The sequence below is a fragment of the Chenopodium quinoa genome, unplaced genomic scaffold (genome assembly GCF_001683475.1).
Source record: "Chenopodium quinoa cultivar QQ74 unplaced genomic scaffold, ASM168347v1, whole genome shotgun sequence".
NCBI lineage: Eukaryota > Viridiplantae > Streptophyta > Magnoliopsida > Caryophyllales > Amaranthaceae > Chenopodium > Chenopodium quinoa.
Window position 1 is genome coordinate 2,374,368 of NW_018744988.1, and position 17,597 is coordinate 2,391,964.

Sequence of the window (17,597 nt, forward strand, 5' to 3'; positions counted from 1 at the left end):
GGAAACATGAGAAAAATAGATAGATAGAGAGCCAATGATTTAGATACAAGTCATACAAGTACGAGAAGAGATAAGGTCGGTGATTTCAATTTACTGTACGTAAAGTTGAGTAGGAAGTTTTTGACTTTTAATTATGTTCATCATATTCATATTTGAAAAGTCGATCAATTTGTTCACGTACTCTAATGTAAAACGTACTTTTTTATAATTATAAGAGAGGAAGAAATTGGAAATGAATTTGGGAAAGGCATTGAATCATTTGAAATTAAAGAGAGATATAAGAAGAAAATAAAGAAATTAAAATTAAGTGTTTTAGGATGAAGGAATTTTTGCATATGAATAAAGGTGATGGAGAGCTTGGTTATGCTCAAAATTCTTATGTGCAGGTAACTCGTTGTTTGAGTTTTGTATTTTCAATTTAGGCCCTGTTCTCTTTACCTTAAAAAAATAATATTAAGTAAAAATAATTTCAGTTCAGTAAAAATATGTTCAGTTCAGTAAAAATAAGTTCAGTTCAGTAAAATTCAGTTTTCTTAAAGAAGAATTATAAAAGAAAATCAGCAAAAATAATTTCAGTTCAGTAAAAATAATTTCAGTTCAGTAAAATTAAGTTCAGTTCAGTAAAAATAACTTCAGTTCAGTAAAAATAATTTCAGTTCAGCAAAATTAAGGTGAATCAAACAGGGCCTTACTTGTGATATCTAAATACGGAGTATATATCTTCATAATCTAATTTGGTAGTATATATATAAAAAATTGTACTGCGTACTCCATATTTAATCATTTAATTTTGATATGATTTTAACAATGATTTTATTGTTAAAAAAATAAAAGTCTTCAACAATTTAAGGTGAGAAAATTGGGATAAAAATAAACCGTTAATCTGGTCATAAGCCTCATAAATTATTTAAGATTATTCATTTAGTGTTAGAGAATATTATAGAAAATTGAGTTATTTGGATCATAATAATTTCTTTTAAGCTGAACTTATTAGTTTGGTTTTAATTTAAAATATTTTCTTTTGAGCCGAAATTATTAGTTTGTTTAATATTTTCCACTTCACTTAATTTCAATATTCACCTTACTTCACATCTAATGATTGGGTCATTAATTAAGGTTGTTTATCTTAAGTACATCTCAATTAATACTTTATAATATACGGAGTAGTATTTTTTTTGATTTCATATTCTCTAAAATTAAAATCAACATATTTGATCGATTTAATTGAAATCAAGTTTATGCTTTGATTCATGGTTTCACATTATTAGTAGTTTTTTTTTTTCTTTTCTCTTGTTTGCTCCACTAATTAATACTCCGTAACCAATTAATAATGTTAATTGTATTCAATAATTGTAACAGAAGGATGTGTGGTTAATGAACCAAGACATAATAGAGAGCGTAATTCACTCTCTAATCTTGGAGAAAAAGGCATATCTAAAGTCCTGGCTGTAGCTGATTTAGGATGTGGAGTGGGTCCAGTTCCATTGGCTCTAGTATCTTTGGTGATGGAAGTTATGCAAAACAAGTGCAAGGAATTGAAGCTTGATAATGATGTCGATCAAGTGCCTAAACTTCAAATGTTCATGAATGACCTTCCTTCAAATGATTTTAACCTATTGTTTGGAGATTTGCTCAATTTTGAGGCATCAAAAAGAAAAGATGATGGTGTGCCTTCTTGCTTCTTGATGGGTGTGCCTGGTTCTTATTATGACATGCTTTTTCCAGATAATACTTTGCATTTGGTTCATACAACCTACGCCCTTCACTGGTTATCCAAGGTTCGTAACCCTACATATATATGCAAGAACGATCATATATTACCTCCAATTTTTATTATTTGCAACTTTAGAATATTTTATATATTACAAATTGTTTGGGTCCAATTTAGTCAAAATTGGGCCTAAGCACTAAATGATCCAATTAAAAGCCCAAGGTCAAGGTTCAACTCTCCAATTGTGCAAAAGTCAAAGGTCAGCCCACAAAGCAAGCCAATTGGGCTAAAGCCCAACCTCTCCATGTATGATGAGGTATAAAAGCCATCATATTGACACATTCACAGATTCATGTTCATATTCACGTTCATATTCATATTCTGATTCATATACTCATTGAGATATTCAGATATATTCCAAAAAAGCCTCAAGCTACAAACTCTCTTGCATAGTGTCTTCTTTTTACACATTGTACTGACTTTAGCATCGGAGGGGCCTTCCTCGGCAACACCCCCGAGGCTAGTTTACGTGTGTTTACTGTGCAGGAAACCTTCGGCCCAACATAACTTGGGCCGAATCCAGTCTTCTCCATTTCAGCGGACCTTCGGCAAGGTCCCATTGTTTTCACCCGAAACAATTTGGCGCCGTCTGTGGGGAAGACTTTCAAAAATCTTTAAGCCAAATTCCTAACCAAGATCATCTTGCAATTATCTTAGCAGCCATGGCTAAGAACCGCAAGAGCAAAAGCCTCCGTCAAGGAGCGGGCGAAAAGCCTAAAACCCCTACACCATCGCCCTCGCCGGACCGGAACTCTCCCAAGGGTGCCGGCTCGGGGGGAGGATCATACAAGGAGGATTCCCTATCTCCCGTAATGCATGACTCTCAATATAGGCCGGACCACTCTCGGTCTAGCAGGGGTCAGTCTGATCATAGGACATATTCAGTGTCCCAAAGCCAACCATCGGCTGCGCGGCCTCATTCCCACACTCGGCCGAGGACCCCTTTGACGGGGCCCAGTTCGGAAGAGGTGGCAAGAGCGCTGGCAGTACTCATGGAGGCAATGAGGGCACAGAATATGCCACCGCCTCGTGATCGAACTCCTCCGCATACCCGGCATCAGCGGAGGAAGTTAGACCATGACGGTGGGAAGCTTCCTTCCTTCCGGGAACTGGAAGAGTGGGAGGAGGATTCTTGGAAAAATGAAAAACAGAGGAAAAAGAACCCTCAATTATTTAAAGGATCCTCATCCTCAAGACCAGAAGCGCATAAGAGCAGCAGCTCAGCTTCTCGGCCAGAATCTACTCGCCGAGAACCTGAGACTGTTCGCAGAAGCGTCCTTGACCGACTCGGCGGCCAGGAACCGAGCGTGCGTAGTCGCCTCTCGTTCCCTGCAGCCGAGGCCCAGACTTCCCAGCCAGGGACGAAAACCACTCCTACCTCTCTAAGAGGGCGGAGCGCGGTCCCTTCGGCCAGGAACAAGGGCAAGGCCGTTATGCTACCCGCTAGTTCACTATTCGAGCAATGGATACTGGAAGAGCGCGTACCCACGGTTAAAATACCGTCGCATATCACATATGACGGGACCACGGATCCGAAGGACCACGTGGCCTCGTATGAGACTCATATGCATCTTTGCCCCAGATCCGAGGCGACTTGGTGCAAATATTTCCCAACCACTCTCAAGGGGGTCGCGCAAGCGTGGATCTCCAAGGGAGTAAGGCAAGGCTCCATAACAGGTTGGGATGATATGTCCTCCAAGTTCAGGAGCAAGTTTTCCACGGCAAACCGCCGAGAGAAGACTACCGCAGAGCTCATGAGTCTGCAACAGGGGGAAACCGAAAGCCTCCGAGACTACCTGACCCGTTTCAGTAACGAGTCATCAAGCGTCTCCCAGCTGGACCAGGGGTTAGCTGTTTTTGCAATGCAGAATGGCCTTCAGCCAGGAAAGTTCCTAGACTTCATGGTCATGCATACCCCGCAGACCTTGGAGGAAGCTCTTAGTGCTTCGGATAAGTTCATCCGAGCCGAAGAATGGAATAAAGCAAAAACCCAACCTCAATCCGGGGGAGGGAAACAGAGGCAAATACCCTTGTCTGAAGGCCAAGGCCATAAGGCAAAGGGAAAATCAAAGGCTCCGGAGCCATCTTTGGCAAACGACCTAAAGAAGGACAGATTAGCCTCATACACAGGCAGATACGAGTCCTACACTCCGCTCTCTCTTCCACGCGCCAAAATTTACAGTGTGACGAAGGAAGAGCAGAGTTACCGAAAGCCGCGACCACTCCCAGAGTGGTATCAGCGAAAAAATAAAAATAAGTGGTGTGAGTTCCACGAGTCTTCGGGCCACAACACTGAGGAGTGTATCCAACTGAAGGACCAGATAGAGGACATGGTCCGGAAGGGATACTTGAAAAAATACATCGCGGATCACCGCGAGAAAAAAGAATCCGAGAGGTCAGCAAAGGACCCTCGGCAGGACCTTGATTTCCCCCGGAAAAACAGTAAAAAGCCGGAGGGGAAATTCCCTCCGATCAATGTTATCTCGGGAGGAATATACTCGCGGAGGGAGCACAAGCGCCACCTTAGAGCTTTGACTCACCAGGTGAACAACGCTGACATTCAATCTCCCCAGTCGTCGGTGCCGAACATGACGTTCACAGCCGCCGACTGCCGGGGGATCACGTTCCCTCCTGAGGATCCGTTGGTGATCATCGCCACGGTGGCCAACCACGACGTCAGTAAGGTCCTTGTTGACGGTGGCAGTGGAGCAAACATTCTGTTCCGAAAGGCCTACAATCAAATTAAGCTGAAGCCCAAGCACCTTACGCCGGTACCCTATCCGGTATCCGGGTTCAATGGGGCTTCAACTTATCCAGATGGGAAGGTGACACTTCCTATCACCATCGGTTGCGATGAGGCAGCCCGGAACGTCATGATTGAATTTTTGGTCATCGACGCTCCTTCAGTGTACAACGTGATTTTGGGGAGACCCATAATTCACGAGATCCAAGGGGTCGTCTCAACTTATCATCAGCTGATGATTTACGTCTCAGACGCCGGCTTCCCCGAAAGGATACAGGGCAACCAAAAGGACGCCCGAAGGTGCAACTACCTCAAACCATCCAGTAGTCGCCCAGACGACGACAAGGATGAGGAGGGGAAAGGAAAAGAAAGAGAGCCAAGCACAAAAAAGCCGAAAGGCCTAAGTGCTTCGGCCCAAGGATCCGTGCCCAGAGAAAAAGGGCCCGAAAGGGAAAAGGCTGACTCTTCAGCTGAGCCGCAAGACTCAGAGAGCCAGCCGAAGAACACAAAGACTGGGACACCTGCTGACATTGGCAGCAGACCAGATTCTGAAGAGTCCAGTCCATCGGCAATGGACATGGACCAACAGACTGAAACAGTTGAGTTGGCCGAAGGAGATGCTGAGAAATGTGTAACAATCGGGATGGACCTTGATCCTAACACCCGTTGTGAACTTATTCAGCTCCTTCGGGATAACAGAGATGTGTTTGCTTTCTCGGCAGCTGATATGCCCGGGATAAGTTCAGACCTCATCTCCCATAAGCTTAATGTTGACCCAACGTGTCGACCAGTTAAGCAAAAGAAGCGGAATTACTCCGCCAATAAGAACCGAGACATCACAGCCGAAGTCAAAAAATTATTGGAGGCAGGATTCATTGAACCTTGCCAATATCCAGAATGGCTGGCAAATGTGGTGATGGTTCAGAAGCCCAATGGTACCTGGAGGATGTGCGTTGACTTCACGGACCTAAATAAGGCTTGTCAAAAGGATTTCTATCCCTTGCCGAGAATCGATCAGCTAGTCGATTCGACAAGTGGCCATGCCTTGCTTAGCTTCATGGACGCATTCTCGGGGTATCATCAGATCTTTATGCACCCCGACGATCGAGCCAAGACAGCATTCGTCACGAACGCTGGGGTATACAATTACAAAATGATGCCCTTCGGATTGAAAAATGCGGGGGCAACCTAAAAGGCTGGTGGATCAAGTTTTCGCCGATCAAAAGGGCCGAAACATGGAAGTCTATGTTGACGATTCAATCGTCAAAAGCAAAAAACTAGAGGACCATGTAAAGGACCTGGCTGAAACTTTCGCCACCTTGAGAAAGCATCAAATGAAGCTGAATCCGAAGAAGTGTGTCTTCGGCGTGAAGTCAGGGAAATTCCTGGGGTTCATGGTCAGCAAAAGGGGGATTGATGCCAATCCCTCTAAAGTCAAAGCGGCGCTCGACCTTCCTGAGCCGAAAACGAAGCGGGATGTTCAGCGGCTCACCGGAAGAATGGCAGCCCTCTCGAGGTTCATTTCCAGAGCTTCGGATAAGGGGTTACCCTTCTTCAAAGCCCTGAAACTCCCGAAAACAAAAGAGCTTGTTTGGGAGGAAGAGCAAAAAGACGCCTTTCAACAGCTTCGGGAGCATCTGGCTCGACTCCCAACGCTGGCTAGCCCAGCTGAAGGAGAAACTTTATACCTATATGTGGCCGTTAGCCCGGCCACCATCAGCGCAGTATTGCTGAGGGAAGAGAGTAAGAGTCAACAACCGATCTATTTCGTCAGTCATACACTGACGGATGCCGAGACCCGCTATCCTCTACTCGAGAAAGTTGCTTTCGCGGTAGTAGTAGCTGCTCGGAAGCTGAGGCCCTATTTTGATTGCCATCAGATAGTGGTCTTAACTGATCAGCCGTTGGAAAAAGTTCTCGGCAAGGTTGAAAAATCCGGTAGGCTAGCCAAGTGGGCTTTTGAGCTCACCGAATTCAGCATCAGCTACCGTCCGAGGGCTGCCATTAAGGCTCAAGCCCTAGCGGATTTCTTGGCCGAATGCTCATACCAAGAAGCGCTGGACAGTGAAAAGAAAGTCTGGACCGTGTTTACGGATGGGTCTTCCACCGAAAACGGTTCGGGGGCAGGAGTAGTGATAACTTCTCCCGAAGGCAAATCCTTTGAGTATGCACTAAAATTTTCTTTTAAGGCCTCGAACAATGAAGCCGAATATGAGGCAGCAATCGCCGGCCTACAATTATGCATCTCCTTGGAAGCCGATCATGTCTGCTTAAAAACAGACTCTCAGCTAGTTGCATATCAGATCAGTGGCAGCTATGAGGCCAAAGAGCCCTCCATGATAGCTTATCTTGCCAAGATCAAATCAGTCATTGCAGAGCTGAAAACTTTTGAGGTTCAGCTGATCCCAAGGGGTCAGAATACTCAAGCCGATGCACTCTCCAAACTTGCTAGTTCATCTTTTACCGAGCTGAACAAGTCTGTATATGTAGAAGTGCGTCGAGAGAGAAGTGTCGACGAAGCACCTGAAGTGTGCTGCGCTGACCCAGAGCCTAGTTGGATGGAACCCATCCTAGCTTTCAAGCTTCGGGGAGAAACTCCTGAGGATAAAGCTTTGGCCTTCAAGATGAAGAGAACCAGTTCTAGGTTCATTGTCTTCAGGGGGGAACTTCTGAAAAAGTCCTTCTCAGCCCCATTGCTGAAATGCGTGGGACCAACAGATGCAGATTATATCCTACGGGAGATTCACCTCGGCATCTGTGGGAACCACATTGGGGGAAGAACCTTAGCCCACAAGGCATTGAGGGCTGGATATTACTGGCCCACCATGATCGCAGATGCTAAGGAGCTGGTTCGGAAATGCGAAAAATGTCAAAAATATGCTCCAGTTATCCATCAGCCAGCAAGGGATCTTCAGCCGATCCTTAATCCACTCCCATTTGCCCAATGGGGACTGGATATACTGGGACCATTTCCAGAGGCTGTGTACCAGAAAAAATGGCTGATAGTTGGTGTCGACTACTTCAGTAAATGGATCGAGGCCGAAGCAGCCTCGAACATTACAGAGCAAACTGTCAGAAAATTTATCTGGCAGAATATCATCACTCGCTTTGGCATCCCGAGAGTATTTGTCTTCGATCATGGGAGGCAATTTGATAACTTACCGCTGAAGCGATATACAGATCAGTTCGGCATCAAACTGGCATATTCAGCGGTATGCCACCCGCAAAGTAACGGACAGGCCGAAGCTGCAAATAAACAGATCTTAAATGCCCTCAAGAAGAGGGTGGAAGATCAAAAGTCCAAGTGGCTGGAAGAGCTCCCTGGAACCCTTTGGTCCCTTCGGACAACTGAAAAAGAGGCAACGGGCCACTCACCTTTTGAACTGGTGTATGGTGCCGAAGCCGTCCTTCCAGTGGAAATTGGCTCTGAGAGCCTTCGAGTGCACCATTTCTCGGCTGAGAATGAGCGACTGATGAGGGAATCTCTTGATTTCCTCGACGAAGTAAGAGACTCAGCCCGAGATAAAATGGCCGCCTATAAGCAGATAGTCAGCAAATTTTATAACCGAAGAGTCCATGCAAGGCCTCTCAAAATTGGAGATCTTGTCCTTCGGAATGCTGCTGCAGTTCAGAAAGGCCGAATCCATGGGAAACTCTCAGCTACATGGGAGGGACCTTATGAAATTTATGATGAGCTTCAGCCAGGGACATACCGACTTCGGCAGTTGGATGGAACTGAGTTGAAAAATCACTGGAACGCTGATGTACTGAAAAAATACCATGTGTAAACCCTTCGGGGCAGAACAATCTTTGTAAGTACACTTTGAACTAATGAAAGGCCTTGGAGCCGCCATTTATATAAATATTTACAACTTTTTATCCTTTCAAAATTTTCTTTGTTCTATCTACTCTTTAAGGGTTTTTTATTCAGCCTCGTCCGAAACCTTCGCCTTCGGCTAACTGGGTTTCAGATTGCTGACAAAACTCGTCTTTTTAAAGAACACCGGTCTTTCAGCTGAAGTCAAACTTCAGTAAGACTTGTTCTCCAAAGACATGAGTCCATGGACAATTCTGGGATATTGCCTTAACTGAGCCTTGTATCCCAGAGAGCCATTATCCGAAACATTGCCTTAAGTTGGCCCTGTGTTTCGGGTATCCATTTTTCAAAGATAGACAGAAAATCAAGGATAACAGCAACAGTTGAAAATTTTTAAATCAGCCTCGTCTGAAACCTTCGCCTTCGGGTAACTGGGTTTCAGATGGATGACAGAACTCGTCTTTTTAAAGAACACTGGTCTTTCAGCTGAAGTCAAACTTCAGTAAGACCTGTTCTCCAAAGACATTAGTCCATGGACAATTCTGGGATATTGCCTTAACTGAGCCTTGTATCCCAGAAAGCCATTATTCGAAACATTGCCTTCAGTTGGCCCTGGGTTTCGGATATGCGTCTTCTTTAAGAACACTGGTCTTTCAGCTGAAGTCAAACTTCAGTAAGACTTGTTCTAAAGAGGTTAGTCCATGGACAATTCTGGGATATTGCCTTAACTGAGCCTTGTATCCCAGAAAGCTAATATCCCAAGCATTGCCTTCAGTTGGCCCTGTGTTTCGGATATCCAACTTTCAGACAAAGTCAATCTTCAGTAAGACTTGTATCCCAGAAGCATTACCTTCAGTTGGCCCTGTGTTTCGGATACCCATTTTGAAGAAGTAAAGAAATTGCTTATTCAGCTGAAGTCATACTTCAATTTCTGGGGGGGCAAGAAGCACTCAGTGCAAGTATGTTCAGCAGAATTGAAGAAAAGAAACAGTAAAGCATTCAAAAATAAAGCAACTGAAGAAAAGAGCATCAGATTAATATTTCATGCTCAAAAATTGAGCTACAAGTTCAATAATTCAGTATCGGCAGCCGCCCACAAGCGGAAAATAACAGCTGCCGAAATACGTACATAAGCAAAAAAAATAAAACTGCTGTACGACAAGGCAAGCTGAAGCAAAAAACAAGGCAAAAAACTCAGAAAGCGGCAAGTCTAAAGTTAAGCACATGATGAACCGCAAGATTCTGAAGACGACTGCCCGAGTTCCTATGCTTCAGCCTGAGGATCAGACTGATCAGCGTTGAGCCCCATGGTGGCCTCAGCCCCAGCAGCAGAAGAAGCGGGCTTTGCACTTTGCCGAGCCTCCCTTTCCCTCTGCTCAGCTTCCAACTCCAGTCTCTCAGCTTCCTCTTCGGCTTCCTCAGCCTTAAGAATTTCAGCTTCGGCTGGAGTTGCATACTTCATGTGAGGGTCTTCGGGATTCTGGACCCACTCAGCACATTTAGACCAGTCCAGCTTCGGCTCAGCATGAAGGCAGACTCTTCGGCATACTCGGAATCCGTTTCTGAAACCCATCTCATATTCCTCTTGGGTATAGACACGGACTTTGAGTAAAGCCTCAGCATCAGCCAGCTTCTTCTGGGTCTCCTCCAAGTCTTCCTTGGATTTCTTAAGCTCATCAGCGACCTTGGAGGAGGAACCTTTCAGCTCATTCAGCTCTTGCTGAATTTGGAAAGCCTTTGTCTGAGCTTGGGTCACTTCAACTTTCTGGATCAGCAGTTGATCCTCAACCTCTTGGAATTTAGCTCTTTGGGCTTCAGCAGCAACAGCAGCCTCTGAGAGTTGGACATCTTTGGCCAGGAGCAGCTCTTCAGCAGCCATTCGGCTGGCTTCAAGAGCCTCTAGACGTTGCTGCACTTCAGCTTGTGCAGCAGTTCCTTCCTGAATTCGGCTCTCAACAGCAGCCTTGAATTTGGAGACGTCCACTCCCATATGCTCCTGGAGGAATTTTTCCCCTTCCATCAGTGGGGGAAAAACTTCCTTCTCCATAGCATCGCAGAAGGTTTTGAGGGCTTCAGCAGCTCTTTTCTCATACTCCTCAACCTCCTGCTGCTTCTCTTCAGCTGCTGCTTGCTTCAGCTTAGCAAGCTTTACTTCCTCTTCAGCCACCTTCTTGTCGTGCACAGCAGCGTCTACCCTATCTTGTAGGGTATCTATCAGCTCTACAGTGAGAGTCTGATTGTGCACGAACTGAAAACAGGAAGACAAAAATAAGAATAAAAAAAAAATATATAAATATATATATATAAAGACAAGGAAAATTACCTGCATCATCAGCAGTTGGTTAGACCTGGCTGGGTCAGGAACTGATCTGCTGGATTCGCCCATCCCAGCAGTGGCCTTCAGCGACCAGATCCTTGCCCTGTCTACTTCGGACATGCCAGCAAAATTGCCGAAGTAGGCTGCAGCTCCTTCTCGGTTTTGACCCCATATGAGGTCCCAGATGTGGTCTGGGATTGGAATTCGGGGGGCCGAGAAACCCATTTCTCCAGAATGCAGAGTCTGGAAAGAAGGGAAGGATGACGATGGAGCTTGATTAGCTTTGGTTGTCTCAGCATCATCCTTCTCAGAGGAGTCAATTACTATGACCTCCTCTTCTTCAGGGGTGAGGACGAAAGCCTCAACCTCTCTTGCGATGTCTGCCGTGAAGCCCTCAGCACTGGACATCACGGCATCCTTATTTTCGTGCTCAGCAGCACTCTTCTTGATTTCTTCTTGGACCCCTCCCTTAGGTTCGGGAGTTCTCTGATCCACCTCCATCTCAGGAGGTGGCGGAGGGGTCTTTTGAGGTGATTGGGGTGTTGGCTGGGGAACCCTCGGCGATCCGTTGCCTTCCTCAGGTTCCCTTATTGCGACGCCGATGGTCATCGGCCTCCGCTGAAAGTCATGAGGGCCGATGATGGCCATCCTTCGGCGCCTTTTCAGAAGGGGCTGCTCGTCCATATCTGAGTCTGAAGACTCTTGTATTTGGTCTTCGGGACGAACAGGAGCTTTGCCTTCTCTGTGTCTGTTACTCTCTTCAGACTGTAACAGACAGGGGGGAAGAAGAATGTGAGTAAAAAAAAAAAAAAAAAAAAAAAAGAAAAGAAAAAAGAAAAAGTTGTCTGAAAGCTCACCGAGGTCTTCAGCAAAGCCTCGTCTTCTTCAGCTGCTCTAGCTGCAGCTTCGGCTTCAGCAGCTCTGGAGGACCCTTCTCCTCCTTCGCAAGCTTCGAGTACCCGTGCAACCTCTTCGGCTGTGCGGGCAGCTTCAGCTTCTTCGTTCAGCAGCTGAAACCAAGGGTCTTTCTTCTTCCACCAAGGCTTCTGCCTCTGATACAGAGCAACAGCCTCAATTTGGAAGTGGGAAGAGTCTAGATGAACTTCCCTATGCCTCGGCTCAGTGATAGACGGGGCCCGTTCAGTTACAACTCGCTCTCGGTTGACACCAAGACGAGCGTAGTTAATGCCAACGTTGGTTTCGTCCCGCTCTGAAAAAAGGAAAGGGGAAAGTTTAGCTCAGATAGATCGGCACAGCATAAAAAAGCAAAGCGAGAGAAGAAAAAGAGGTAGTTAAAAAGCCTCGGCCCCAGCCGAAGAAGCTTACCATCCTTAAACTTTCGGCTGAGGCCAACAGCTGCTAGCATGTTCTCTTGGAAAACGTAATGCGTATCGGGGAGCCAAGTCTCCGGGATATGCTGCATTCGACCACTCCCCCCCCCGGTTCGGCAGCTTGCCGAAGATATGTTGCTGATCCAGGTTCGGATCCGCCCCGTTATCTGCGGGGGGACCTAGACTTCCCATTTCGGGATCAGGCTCAGCTAGGTACCGGGGAGCGCTGAAGACGCAAGGGTGGCCCGGATCTGTGGGTGCCCTAACCCAAATCCATTGACCTCTCCAGTCCTTGTCTGAAGAGTCGTTTGGCCACATGGTCAAGTATTGGGGCCGGGACTCAATCCGGTACCACCCAGAACCATGGCTTCCGTGCCCACTTTGAATATTTGGCACTAGCCGATGGAGCTTTTTGAAGCAGTGCAGGTTCGGCACGTACTTGAAGAACTTGCAGACCCATAAGTATGTCATCACCCTTCGGATGCTGGTGGGGGTTAGCTGACATAGAGAGATGTTGTAATGGATCAGCAAGTCTCGGACGAAAACGTCCAAAGGGAACCTCAGCCCGTACTGAAGCTGTCTCGTGTACACCCCCACATACCCCGGGGGTGGACGATGGATTCTATCAGATGCCGAGGGCATTCGGCACCAATACCCATCAGCTTCAAAAATGCCGTAATGCAACTCAATTTGCTCGGCAAATCGATATTGATCGACGTTCTCTACCCACCATGAGTAGGGGCGGTTCTTTATCATGGCCGAAGCGACTTCGGCATTCTCCCATTCTGAAAACCCAGGGAGGATATCCCAAAGGACAGCGGGAACTTCATCATCCCGTCCAGAAGCGCTCGGCTCACCCGTTCTTTGAGGAGGAGCCGAGGAAAGGGGAGTCGCCCTAATCCCTTCAGCAGGGTCAGACTCCGGCCTTTGACCATTCCAGGTCCCAATCCTGTTCCTAGGATCGGGAATCGGCCTTGCTCTTCTTGGAGCACGGGCTCTACCTCTAACTCCTCTTGCCATTGATTATTTCGAAGAGAAAAGTCGAAAGAAAAGGGGAAGGAGTTCGAATTCGAAGAAAAATAAACTGAAATCAAAGGAATTTACCTTAATCTGAAGCGAAAGTTGCCGATTTACGAGTTCGTAGTGGCAAGTCTCAGTTTCTAAGCTTAATGCTCGGGGAATTTGCGAAGTTTTGATGCGGGTTCTTGGTTTCTCTCTTGAGAATTCTGGGTTTGTGTTGGTGAATAAGTGAGGAGAATGACGCGCCTTTGTTTATATCTCCAGGTACGGGATACGAGGAGTCTGTGTTTTAATTTCTCTTAAATACCCACTAAGTAACCATTAAACACATGATCTTGCGATTAAACTGCCCATTATCCGTCCAACTTCCGCAATCATTAACCGTTGTTATCTCATTAATTACGGTTTAAATTCAAATTTTTGGATCAATTAAATCATTTACTTCCCTCCTTTTCTGAATTAAATCAAACCCGACCCGTCATCCTTCCAAATCGGGTCTGGGGGGGCAAGTTGTTTGGGTCCAATTTAGTCAAAATTGGGCCTAAGCACTAAATGATCCAATTAAAAGCCCAAGGTCAAGGTTCAACTCTCCAATTGTGCAAAAGTCAAAGGTCAGCCCACAAAGCAAGCCAATTGGGCTAAAGCCCAACCTCTCCATGTATGATGAGGTATAAAAGCCATCATATTGACACATTCACAGATTCATGTTCATATTCACGTTCATATTCATATTCTGATTCATATACTCATTGAGATATTCAGATATATTCCAAAAAAGCCTCAAGCTACAAACTCTCTTGCATAGTGTCTTCTTTTTACACATTGTACTGACTTTAGCATCGGAGGGGCCTTCCTCGGCAACACCCCCGAGGCTAGTTTACGTGTGTTTACTGTGCAGGAAACCTTCGGCCCAACATAACTTGGGCCGAATCCAGTCTTCTCCATTTCAGCGGACCTTCGGCAAGGTCCCATTGTTTTCACCCGAAACACAAATAATACCCCAAAGTTGCAACTAAAAAAACGAAAGTAGTATTTATACAAGTATGTAACATTTGATTGAATTGGATACAATAATGTGAATTTGTTAGTTTAATAAGCTAAGTCATATTTCTACAAATACTTTTTTTTTGGTGTTTAGAGAGCCACAAGGGCGGGGGTGAAAAATCGATCCCAAGACCTCCTAAAATCGGGAGGAAATCTCTAACCACTTGAGCTATCTCTCACTCTCATATTTCTACAAATATGAAGTACAGAGTACAATTTAATTTAAAAGGGGTACTCGCATATTCTATTTGGAGAAAGTACATAATATGTTTATCAATTGGCAGACTATACATAAACATGTTTACAAATTATCCACTTGATAAATAACATACAAAGTATTTTAATTGTTTATCAACATGATAACTGGGACAACCTCCTCAATTAGCAATCATAAAACTTTTGCTGTAGCGTTAGGAATTGAAAGTATCTAAATTTATTTGGTGTTTGGTTATAATAATTTAAGGTTGATTTAAAATCATTAACGCTTTACCAAATTACTATTATTATTAATTACATTGTAATAATTTTCATTTTTTTTACTGATTTTTGGTAATTAAGCATGCATTTCGATTTTTGATGACTTTGTGTTATGAATTATACAGGTACCTCCGGGACTTTATGATGAGCAAGGTATGTCAATAAACAAGGGGAACATTTATATATCTGAAACAAGTCCCAAATTAGTTGCTATAGCTTATTGGGAACAATTTGAACAAGACTTCAACCAATTTCTCAAGTGTCGCTCCAAAGAAGTGGTACGTAATGGCTATATGCTCTTAACACTTCGAGGTCGACCAAGTGTTGCGAATTCATCGACTTGGATGCCATTCGAGTTCAAATTTCTCATTGAGACCCTGATTCGTCTTGTTTCTGAGGTCACACACTCTCTCTGTTCCTATCATTTACCTTTTTCGATTTTCTATTTAGGGTTGTTCACCTCATTTTTATTTATTTAAAGTCTAATAAGTTTTCGTAGTTAAAGTTTAGTTTAAGGGAAAAAAAAGGTTTGATAAATTTTTAAAAATTATATATATATATATATATATATAATTTTAAATTTAAAAAATTATACATATTACAAGATCGCAAGAGTATGAATGAATCACAAAATCATTAATACGGTAATATAAAGTATTTTTATTTTAACTTTTTAAACTTAACCCTTGGAACTACTAACATGTACTCCCTTCTGTTCCTATTTTTTTTGCCCCATTTGACTATGTGCGGTCTCCAACCTAACCTTAGAACTACTAACATTTACTCCCTCTGTTCCTATTTTTTTTACCCCATTTGACTATGTGCGGTCTCCAAGACATATCTTAAAACGTCTATATCTTTATTTACATATATGTAAAAATTATAAAAACATAATATTAATAAAATATACAAAGAGACGAATCTAACCCGATAACTCATGACTATATATATTATTTTTTTATAAATTAACGGTAAATTATGGTCAAAGATTTTAAAGTTTGACTCCAAAAATTGTAATGGGGCAAAAATAAAGGGACGGACTGACAGAGGGAGTATAACACCAATATTATTTCCGGCCATTTCATAATTTGTAATTGATGTTCTTCAGGGATTGATCAAAGAAGAAAAATTAGACAGTTTTGATTTCCCTTGCTATCTGGCAAACTCAGAGCAACTCGAAAGCATAGTGAAAAATGAAGGATCATTTGCGGTTGAAAATTCAAGGACATTGGTAGTAGACGTTGCACCCGAAATTGAAGATAAATGGGAAAGAGCTCAAATCATCGCCAACTTCATTAGAGCATTCTCTGAATCATTAGTTTCGCGTCATTTTGGAGAAGACATAGTCACCCCTTGATATGATAAACTCATACATTATGCATTCCAATATTTGGATAATGATGAACCTGCTCAGAACCACGCTGTTACAGTTTTACTTAGAAAAGTACAGTTTCATTAGCATTTTTTGTACTATTTATTTGATCACCTACTTTAACTAATGTTTGTGGTTTATACATACGTATATAAGAAAAAATGCAGTGTTGTGGGTACTTGCTGGTTGGAATCGTCTCAATAAATAGATTATTAATTTTCAATTGTTATATTATATATTTTTTGATAATTAAAGATATAACTATTTAAATATTTGCATCGACATAAAATACGGAGGACGTAATACATGCTCACGAGAAATAGAATAATAAATTACGAAGGGATTAGTAATTTATTAATTTCTTACTTCGCATTAATTTTTTTAATTATTATTATTATCATCATTTCTCCTTATTCCACAATTTTATTTTATTTTAAAACAAATCAATTGATTTTATTCCACAATCTATTTGTATATGTATTTATGTCTATCAACTATTGTGAAATAAATCGAGTAGTGGATTATGTTGCTTTTTTAAGCGATCTCATACGCTCACAGGATATCGAACCATTTCTTCTTTACCTTTCTTATTAAAAATAATGCATATGCATGGGCTTGCTTTATACTTCATGATCGATTAGAAGTGTTAAATTGATTCAGCAAAGCATGTGCAAAGGAAACTTGGGCGAAAAGGATCGCTCATTACCTAATTAAGAGTATGTATCATGTATGTCAGTATGTATCTTGTATGTGGACGACAATTGCTATTTGCTACAGCTTGAATCAAGGAAGTATGTTAGGAAGTTGGCAATTCCAATTATATATGAAAATTTTAAGGTGCAGGCGGCTGTACCAAAAAATGCAAAAAGAACATGTAATTATTTTGTAAAGAGCATACTTTTATTTTGTAAAGAACATATAGTTGTTTTGTAACGAACATTCAATTTTATATATTTTTTTCATATCTAAAGAACATCTGCAATATTAATAAAGAACATGATAATATTATGTAATAAACTTTATCTATATATAACCACCCTAATTTGAAGACAAAATTTAATAAACATTTCACATTAAGCAATGATCTTTATATTGCAAATAAAGTACATTATACTGACTGATCAATGAACATAAACATATGTTCTTTTTATGTATTTTTTTGGTGCAAATATGTTCTTTTCACTCTAGGTATATGTTCATTACATTTTAATAGTATGTTATTTTTACTTTAGGTATATGCTCATTACATTTTAATAGTATGTTCTTTACACTATAATTATATGTTTATTTATATCATATTCTTTCCTACAAAACGACTGTACGTTGCACCGTACAGGCGTCTGTAGGAACCAGCTATTGATTACATATGGTAGTTTATTTTATTTATCACCCATCTCGATCATAATTATCTTTCACTCTGCCGTATCACATTATGTTCAGACTTATTTTTGACATAAACACTTTTTAAAACTTAGATTAGATAAAATTTAATTTGAAAGGGTTAAGAGTTACTACCAAACTTCAAATTGCAACTAAAATAAGTTTTTAGGATAAGACAACTTAACAAGTAGAAATTAACAAATTGACTTTTATTTTACTACTCCATACTCCTTTAAAAAAATGAAAAGATTGAACATTTAGGCACTTCTTTCTCTATATATGTATGTTTGGCAACTGTCGCAATTGCAACAATTCCTAAATATTT

The 17,597-nt window shown here is 42.5% G+C and overlaps 1 pseudogene; it reads left to right on the forward strand.

The window, feature by feature from the left end:
- Positions 1-105: 105 nt before the first annotated feature.
- Positions 106-16,020, forward strand: LOC110706494 (annotated as a pseudogene).
- Positions 16,021-17,597: the final 1,577 nt, after the last annotated feature.